This window comes from Psammomys obesus, unplaced genomic scaffold (assembly GCF_907164565.1).
Source record: "Psammomys obesus unplaced genomic scaffold, mPsaObe1.curated_primary_1811, whole genome shotgun sequence".
NCBI classification, from domain to species: Eukaryota; Metazoa; Chordata; class Mammalia; order Rodentia; family Muridae; genus Psammomys; species Psammomys obesus.
Window position 1 is genome coordinate 3,096,212 of NW_026585504.1, and position 8,709 is coordinate 3,104,920.

The following is an 8,709-nucleotide window of genomic DNA, read 5'->3' on the forward strand; positions in this document are numbered from 1 at the left end:
ATTCTAATTAGCTTTTCCCTTGTTTCTTTGTATTTGTGTGTGTTTGAACCTTTTTGTTTATATGAGTGTGAGCTCACACAAGTGTGCCACCTGTGTGGAGCTCAGAGAATCTCAGGTGTTCATTTTCAATGTCCGCCTTGCTTGAAGCAGGGTCTCTTGTCAGCTGCTTTGGATGTCCAGATTACATGACCTCTAAGCTTCTGGGAATTCTCTCTTGACTCCCATCTCTTTGTAAGAATGCTGAGATGATAGAAAGCTGCCATGTCTGGCTAGCACATGAGTTATGAGGATTCAAACTCAGGTCCCCAGGCTTGCACAACAAGCTCTCCTCAACCTCAATTCTTAATTTTTTGTTTTTATTCAAAAAGATAGTTGTTGATTTCAATTTAGAGCTTTAATGATGGAATAAATTTCTACCCTGTGCCCCACTGATTCATTTGTGTAGATATGCTTCTGTCCTTTTGCCGTCCCCTCATGGGAGAGGATGCAGTTAATATAAACATATAGCCAATCAACATCATCCGAGATTAAGAAATATAAAGCCCCATGAGAATTTCTGTTTATCAGGATGAGCTCTTGAGACAAAGAGCTATCCACTGGAGATTGGATGAGGTCCAACAGGAAGACCAGGCCAGGCTTAGAAAATGTCAAACCACAAGGGATTTTCCAAAATTGATTGATAACAGCTGATCACACATCCTACCCATATGTGTTCCCTCCCCAAACCCACACATGTAACAGAAGAAGAAAGACAGAGCCAGAAGGAGAAAAACACACATTGAGAGCCCTCACGTCCCATCCATGTACTGTCTTCCCGAGTCTCCGTGGGTCCTCTGGAAAGTGAAGCTTTTTCCCTTCTAAGCACAACAGATGCTGAGTCAAGGAGGGTCTCAGAGGGAAACTGGAAGCCAGGGTGGCTGTTCTTAGAAGAAAGTGGCAAATTGAATGTCAATCATTCAGTTTACTTTAATTTGTCTCTGAAAAGTCTATGATAGTTGTAGTTTCTAAAAGTATGACTAATAACACAGCAGCTTTATATCACAATCAAGAAAAATTATGTTGGAGAAAGCAAAATATGTAGGAATTCCATCAGTATAAACTATTCCTAAGAAAAGGGGGCATTTTAAATTACTTTATAAAAAGCCTAATATTTTGGTCCTGAAAGTTCAGATTATTATGGATAATATGCTCACAGTCACTTCCACATTTAGATGACTCCTTTGCTACCAAAAAATGACCAAGATGAATGTGGGTGGAAGTGTTGTAATAGTGAGAAATCAGCTTGTTTGGCTTTCACTTAGTGTTTATACTATAGTCATTATCTCCTTTCCTTCACAATGCATCAGTGTCTATCAGGGGATTTAACAGGGTATATTATGTCTCTTCGAGAGGCTTGTTAAAAGTCTTTGAGAAATTCTTCCTGCTATAAAATAAATTTTTAATGAATCACTTTGCTTTAATGTTTTTATCATATCTTTTCAAAGACCTGACATATCTTGCTGGCTCCAACAGGTCCACGCACAGGTCATATCTTATATCTCATTTCATAAAATAGTTCTTTCCAGTGGGACCTGGAGATAAACTAATCTTCTCGTTCCACTGATATAAAAGACTCATATAAACTAAAGAAATGTTAATATTTTCATCTGATAATTTATATTATTCACCAATCATAACTCTATCAACTTCCATTTAACATCTTATTAGGCATTACATTCTACACATTTTTACAAAATCAAAATTTTCAAACATAATTTAATCACAAATGAGTAGACCTAGTGAATCAAGAAGGTAGAGTTTTGGTGGAGCTGATTCTGTGGGACAAATGGTGGCAGCGTCTGATCCCTTGTTTTCTTATTTTTGGCTGGCACGGTCCCCTGCAAACCACTTGTGCCTCCCACTTGTGAATGAAGGTAAGGAGCAATAGACAACCTTGTAAGGCTCAGTTTCTAGCCTGTGCTGTGGGCCTCCAGCGTCTGCTCTACCATGGCTGTAACTGCCCGTTGCTTTGAGTAGACCCTGTTTCTCAGTAACCACTTGGATAATGATTCATTCTTTCAAGCAATTGTGAAGCTTGCTAGTGCATTTGAAACTTTACAGGAATATAAAGTTGCCATTTTTCACTTGTTCTACCATTCTGCAAAGATTCTTGGCCCTCTTTTGTGATCCAGTTCCCAGATTTGACTGGGATGTAAATTCCCTTGGACAGGTAAACTGTGGCTATCGTTCTTGTTGTTGTCACTGTTAACGTTATTGATTGGCCACAAAAGCAGGACTTACGTTGTTGCTGTTCAGTCTTGGGGAACTGTTTGAATATAACCCTGTCCATTGTAAACTAACTAGAAAACAGGAAGCATGAACAGCTTCCAATGGGTCTTTATGGCTATCTTCTAATGCAGGCAACAGTGACAATTCGGTTTAACTTTTTTCTTCACTTTACACTCCCAGTCACCATTCTTGCCAACAGCCAAAAGGATTTGCCAGTGGCAGTCTCCCGTCTGTAGTTTTTCAACATGATCAGACACCAAGGCTTATTTTCACAACTCTCATTACATATTGACATATATTTTCAAATAAGCTATAATCCAGTCTAAAAATATATCATTAAGTTGGATAGGGGTTGAGGAACAATTAGGTGGGCTACCTTAGCTGGTGGCTACACTTCTCTGCTAATTTTCAGATATGTGCAGAAGCATGAAGAAACTTTACCCAGTAAGTAGGAGTTTGTGTGCAACCTAATGTGTAATTAATGTATAGGCAATGAGTAGGCGATACATGTGTCTGCAACATTAATATAAATTAATATAAATTAACTAAAAGAAAAGGAGGACTCCTAACACAAGAGAGGAAAACAAATAAAAGCTGAGTCCAATTTAACAATAGTCCAATAAGAAATGGAAATGCTCTTAAAAAAGAAAAGACGTTAATTGTTCCTAATAGAAACTTCAGAGAAAAGAACCTCAGGTATGTAATCACAATTGCATGACTGCATCAATAGGCATCTTTAATGAGAGAAACTCCTTTCAAGGTGCCAAATTATTGTATAGCGTTTTATTTTTCTTTATCTGCAATATAATCATGTTCTAATGTCTTTAAAGGACAAATGTAGATTTTGTAGAGTGAAACACTTTTATCCTTTTTAGAGGCTTTTCTTAATAAGAAAAGAAAATCCAAACAAGATTAAAATGTAGTACCTGACTTTTAGAAGGAAATATATGTGGATCTCAGATTCACTGGAAATATCTAAAGGAGAATTTGCTGCCTATGTCCACTGTCCACATACTTACAATTTGATAGGGTTTCTTAAGCAAATTTTAAATCCATGTATATATTTATATCTTAAATATAATTATATATCTTATATATTGTACCTTTCAAGTTCTATTATAAATATATATGAGATGATAACAATTAGCAAAAATAATAATTATCCAATGTTCATGGTGAAATGCATTTTCTGTACAATAACGTGATATTTTTCAAAACCTAGTACAGATCCTAGTGTCTGTTAAATGTTCTGCACGGAGACTTTAACAGTAGGGGGGTTCCTAACAGAGAAGAACTTAGACCTAATAAAAGGCAAGAAAGGAAATGACATCAGTTTCAACATGAGGAGGAAGAGAAGGGGGGGAAGGAGGAGAGGAAGGAGAGTGAGGGGAAAAAGGAGGGAGAGAAGGAGGGAGAAGGAGGGGGAGAAGGAGGGAGAAGGAGGGAGAGAAGGAGGAGAAGGAGGGAGACTAGAAGGAGAAGGAGGGGGAGAAGGAAGAGAAGGAGGGGGAAGGAAGAGAAGGAGGGAGAGTAGAGGGAGAAGGAGGGGGAGAAGGAAGAGCTCTTGAAACATCTCGGCTTACATACAACAGTCTTCTTGGTTGTGCTGTGGAAAAAAGGATAATTTGGTTCTCATGCCTTCAGGAAGCTGTCAGTCCTCATTGGGTCAATGGAGGCTGTTCTAACATAAGAAGCTTCTGCTCAGTAAAGAGAGCTTGTCCCTAAGGTGTAGCCATACCCATGCAATCAAGATTCTCATATATGCATACATGTGCAAGCAAAATTCCCTAATGTGTGAAAAATGGCAAGCAAGCCTAGATGGGTCAAAAAAGAGTAAGTCTGAGCTTGTCTGCTCAGACAAGCTCCTTTTCTTCACTTTCTCCACATAGACTCGGAAGGGCAAGTGCATGCTGGAGGCAGGGGGTGGGAGGGTAGAGGGTGTTCATCTAAAGGGCTTAGTGGCAGTGAGTATAGATGAATTAGGTGTGAGCACAGATGATCAGGGCAAGTGCTGAGGGCTGATGATCAGGAATCTCTTGACTTTCCAAAGTTGCAACAAGAATTTTCTTCATACCAAACCTCAGACAGAGCAAGGCCAGCCTGCTCAGCATCCACAGTAACTGAATTCCACAGAAGCCTGGGGGTGGAGACCATGCCCCGCTGTGTGCTCTGTACTCATTTTGTCCCTAGCTCACTGCTTCATATTAACAGAACATTAAAAAAAAAAAGTTTTGAGGTCATTCAAATTCCAGGTGGAAGTTTTAATAAAGTAGCTTTGTTATGTTTTAAGTGCTAGTAATAAACTTAAATAAGCCCTCCTCCATATTGCTGAAGTAGACTTTCATGCAGGAAAGCGCCTCTAACATGGTAAGAAGTGCCTAGAAACACAGATGAATTTAAAAACAGTTTACTGTCTTTCGCTGGTCTTTTACAGTTCATTCATCCAATAAAAAAAATAATGAAAAACAAATCTACTAGACAGTAGTAGTTGTAGAGAGATAAAAGACCCACCTAACATTTCTGTTTATGTTCTCTGTGGTTTAAGATCCCTCAGATCTCCATTGTTAAGTGTGTAATATAAAAATCATTTTCATGTATGAAATTGTTTCCTTTTCCAAAACAGAGCAGCTAAGTCTGAAGTATGGACTCGAAGAGAACCTTGGTGAGGATATGTCTCTCTATCATTTTGCTTTGTCTGCTTCTACAACATTCTGAAAAGCAATCAGTCACAGTTTTATAGGTTCATGTGTCTGTACATTATACATTTGTAAAGTACTACTCTGGCCCTGATACTAGGCAACAGGCTGGAAGGTAAATAAAAGTGTGGGTGACTGTGTGCACATGTCCTCGGAGGAACGGGACCAGCAGATGTGGAAGCCCAAATGTAGTATGCCAAACACATGTATTGAGCTATTTCGGCAGTCCAGAAGAACACGTCTGATTATTTTAACCAATGTCAAGCTTTTATTCGTCACTAGGAATCACCTGTGGTATACTGGGTTTTATATTTCCAGTGATAGTGGCTCATTCACCATCAGTTGACCTCTAATGGCGCATCTTGTGGAGAAAAGTGAATTAAAATTATGTTATATCTTTTTTTTTCTGGCTCATAAATAGCCAGAAGAGTAGAATAGGATGTCCCAGTCCTTCTGAGAAGCAGACCGGAAGTGGCCATCCCAGTCCTTCTGAGAAACAGACCGGAAGTGGCCATCCCAGTCCTTCTGAGAAGCAGATCGGAAGTGGCCATCTCACTTGGCCCACCATAACTGAGTGGATAGGCGAATTCTGGTCCCCTAATCTTTAATATGCAAAAGGCAATCATTCCTGTTTTTATGAGGCATTGCACTAGAGAACTATATCTCTATCAGGAGATCAGGAATTGGGAAAAACCCGGAGAGATCAAGATGGCGCCATCAGGTCTACTGACAAAGCTTTCAGTGTTGGGAACTAGTTGTAGCAGAGGACATGTCTACGGGTAGGTAACCTTTAAAACGATCTGGATTAAGGGAAACCATTAGGTGAACCTCTCCGTGGTAAGGATGCTTCTGCCAAAGGGCACTGCATACCGCTGATAAACTGAAATAAAACATCTGTGATGACGCCATTAACACTGTCAACCCCAGACCTCTGTAGTTCAACATCCCTGACTCGGAGCAAATGAAATTTTAAGGAAAAATTTCTAAAGTCAGAAGGAATTATCATTGACACTTTGTTGGCCAGTGAGAGAAAAAAAGAAAAAAAGGTCAAAAAGAAATGACTGAGGGAATGTTTCACGTTAAACAATCGTAGAAGCTGAATAAGGCTTTAATGTGATTTTTCTGAACTTTCATAAAATCACCCGTTCACGGACAGAGTCTTCGGGACACTGGTTATTGCAGAAGCTATTACAAACCTGCTTGCAGAAACACAATGAGTTTCTCTTCACATCAGTAAATCAGTTCCATCCAAGTGTGCTCTGAAAGAATGTCTGCCTGTTAACTACTTAGAATACTGTGGATTCTCTCTTTGCTGTACTCTTTGCGCACAGACTCTCCAACTTGCTTAAGAAGTAAATCAATGTCATTTTATGGTTTCCATAATAACAGATAAATGTGAAGAATATGAATAGCAGATGAGCAAAAATAAGTAAATTGATATGACGACACACATACATTTCACCTGATTTAACAAAATGGATGACTGACTGACAAATGAAAGCATTGAGTTTGGGAAGTGAGGGTCTGAGAAAGGAGGCTTGGGGTAGTAATGCTTGAGAAGGCTCACCTCCTCTTGTTGACCTATGGATGGCTTGGAGTGGGGGGGTAATGAGCACTCTTGACTCTATGGTGTTAGGATAAACAATCCCCTGGGCTCAGGTATCAGCCATTTAAATAAACGCAAGAGACAGAGGAAGTGATGTTTATGAGCTAGAAGTCTGGGCTCGTTTTTCAAACAATCATGGGTACACAGATCACAAAATAGAAACCTGATATAATGGGAAGAAAACAAGAGGAAGTAACACCACCGGCTGAACTTGGAGAATGGTGTAGAAACGCTTAAATCTACTGCTGAGAGAAAAGATAAAACAGAGTAGAGGTGATTGCCATCAGATTAACATGTCTTATCTTTAAAAGTTTGTATGTCCTTGTTTACCTAAGACTGGAAAACAAAAAGACCACAATTTTCTTTGTAAGAAACTTACTTTCCAAGTTTATAACCTAGTTCCATTTTTCTCTCTAAATGACAGGAAATCGTATTGAAAATTCGTGTGATTAAGCATGTTTTTAAACAATTTACTTTACAGATACTAAAAACATTATATACTTATACGATAGCTGTATTTTACTAAATGCAGTCAAATCGTTACTATTATAAGACAATAATATCTGAATGTACTCAGCATGAACAGTTACTTAGAAAAAAAAGATACATTATTTTCCTGTGTAAATGAAGAGATAGGTGATAACAATGAAATAGATATTGTAAGAAAAACAAATTAATAGCTTAGCTTCAGCCCAGGAAGAAAAAGAATAGATTTTCAGGAAAGCATAAAAATCTATCTGTTTATCCATGGACACCATAGATGAAGATGAAGGTTTGGCCTCACCGATCATTCAACATTGCTTCTGAGGTTCTAGTGATTGTTAGAATGTCTCTCGCCTCTAAACTCCAGCTGCAGTGTTAACGTTCTTTTCAGATGTATACTGTGAGCCTGACTGAAAGATACGCTTAGGCCACCTGAACAACTGACAGACTGAGTCCTAAATAACCCTCACGTGGTTTCCCCACACCTGCTCTGGGGGACCAGTTCCTCAGTGTCCTTATTTCTCAGCCAGTCACACTCAGCAGTGGAGTGTAAGGAACTTTACTCCCGCAAGAACCAACTTGACCCAGGTACACTGCTGTTTCTATGCGTCTTTTTCTTTCTGGTCCAGCACCGCCCGTCTGTCTGACTATCTGTCTGTCTGTGTCTGTCTGTCTCTTTGTATGTCTCTCTTTCTCTTTCTCTTTCTCTTTCTCTTTCTCTTTCTCTTTCTCTTTCTCTTTCTCTTTCTCTTTCTCTCACACACATGCACACAGTACTCGACAGAGCTCTGTTTACGCCATTTTTGTCTTTTTATATTTGCCATTGCATCCTGTGCTTGTGGCCACAGTGCTGGTCTGTAGGTTCTTGAACTCCTGAGCTTCTCTTAGCATATCATTCTTAAAGCCTTTCAGAACTATTGTCCTCATGATCTCTACACCTTCAAACAGTGCCTGAGAGCCTTTAGCTAGACTTTTGCAACTACTTTCCTTTTGTCATTTAGTTCTACCATACTCTTCAAAACTACTGCTACCTTCCCTCCCACGCATACCTTGAGTCTCCTCCTCTGAATCAGCTACAACTACTGTCTGGAACACCCACCCCCATCTCCAGTTCATGAAATCCAGGCACTGTTTGACATGGAGATTGTCAGCACCTTCACCTGCCGAGATCTGCATAGATTTGTACTCTGATCACCACAACTGGGCTGTTAATTTCTTCAGCTGCATCCCTTCCTACATGCCCCTCTATGTCATGTGTTGGTTTGCCAATGCAAGGAGTCACCCTTTCTCTTTAACAAGACTGTAAAGTAGGCTTTCCCTAGCTCATTCACCTTTTACCCTCCCATCACACACACTGTGCTTTACACATAGTAGGATTACAAATGTTCCACAAAGAGCAAGGGTGTCAATGGCAGCCTGGGGTTTGAAGGACTTTTCTAAATGTTCAAGTCATTAAAAGTTTGAGCTGCTACTTATAAAATGTTAAAATACATCATAAGATACTCACACAAGGATATTACTTCTACAGTTCTTTATACATATAAATAAAACAAGAATGATCATGGTCTTTGCACCTCAAAGAAACAAAAGGAATGAATATGGCTCAAGCCTATAATCCCAAAACTTGGGGAGCTGAAGCAGGAAGATTACCACAAG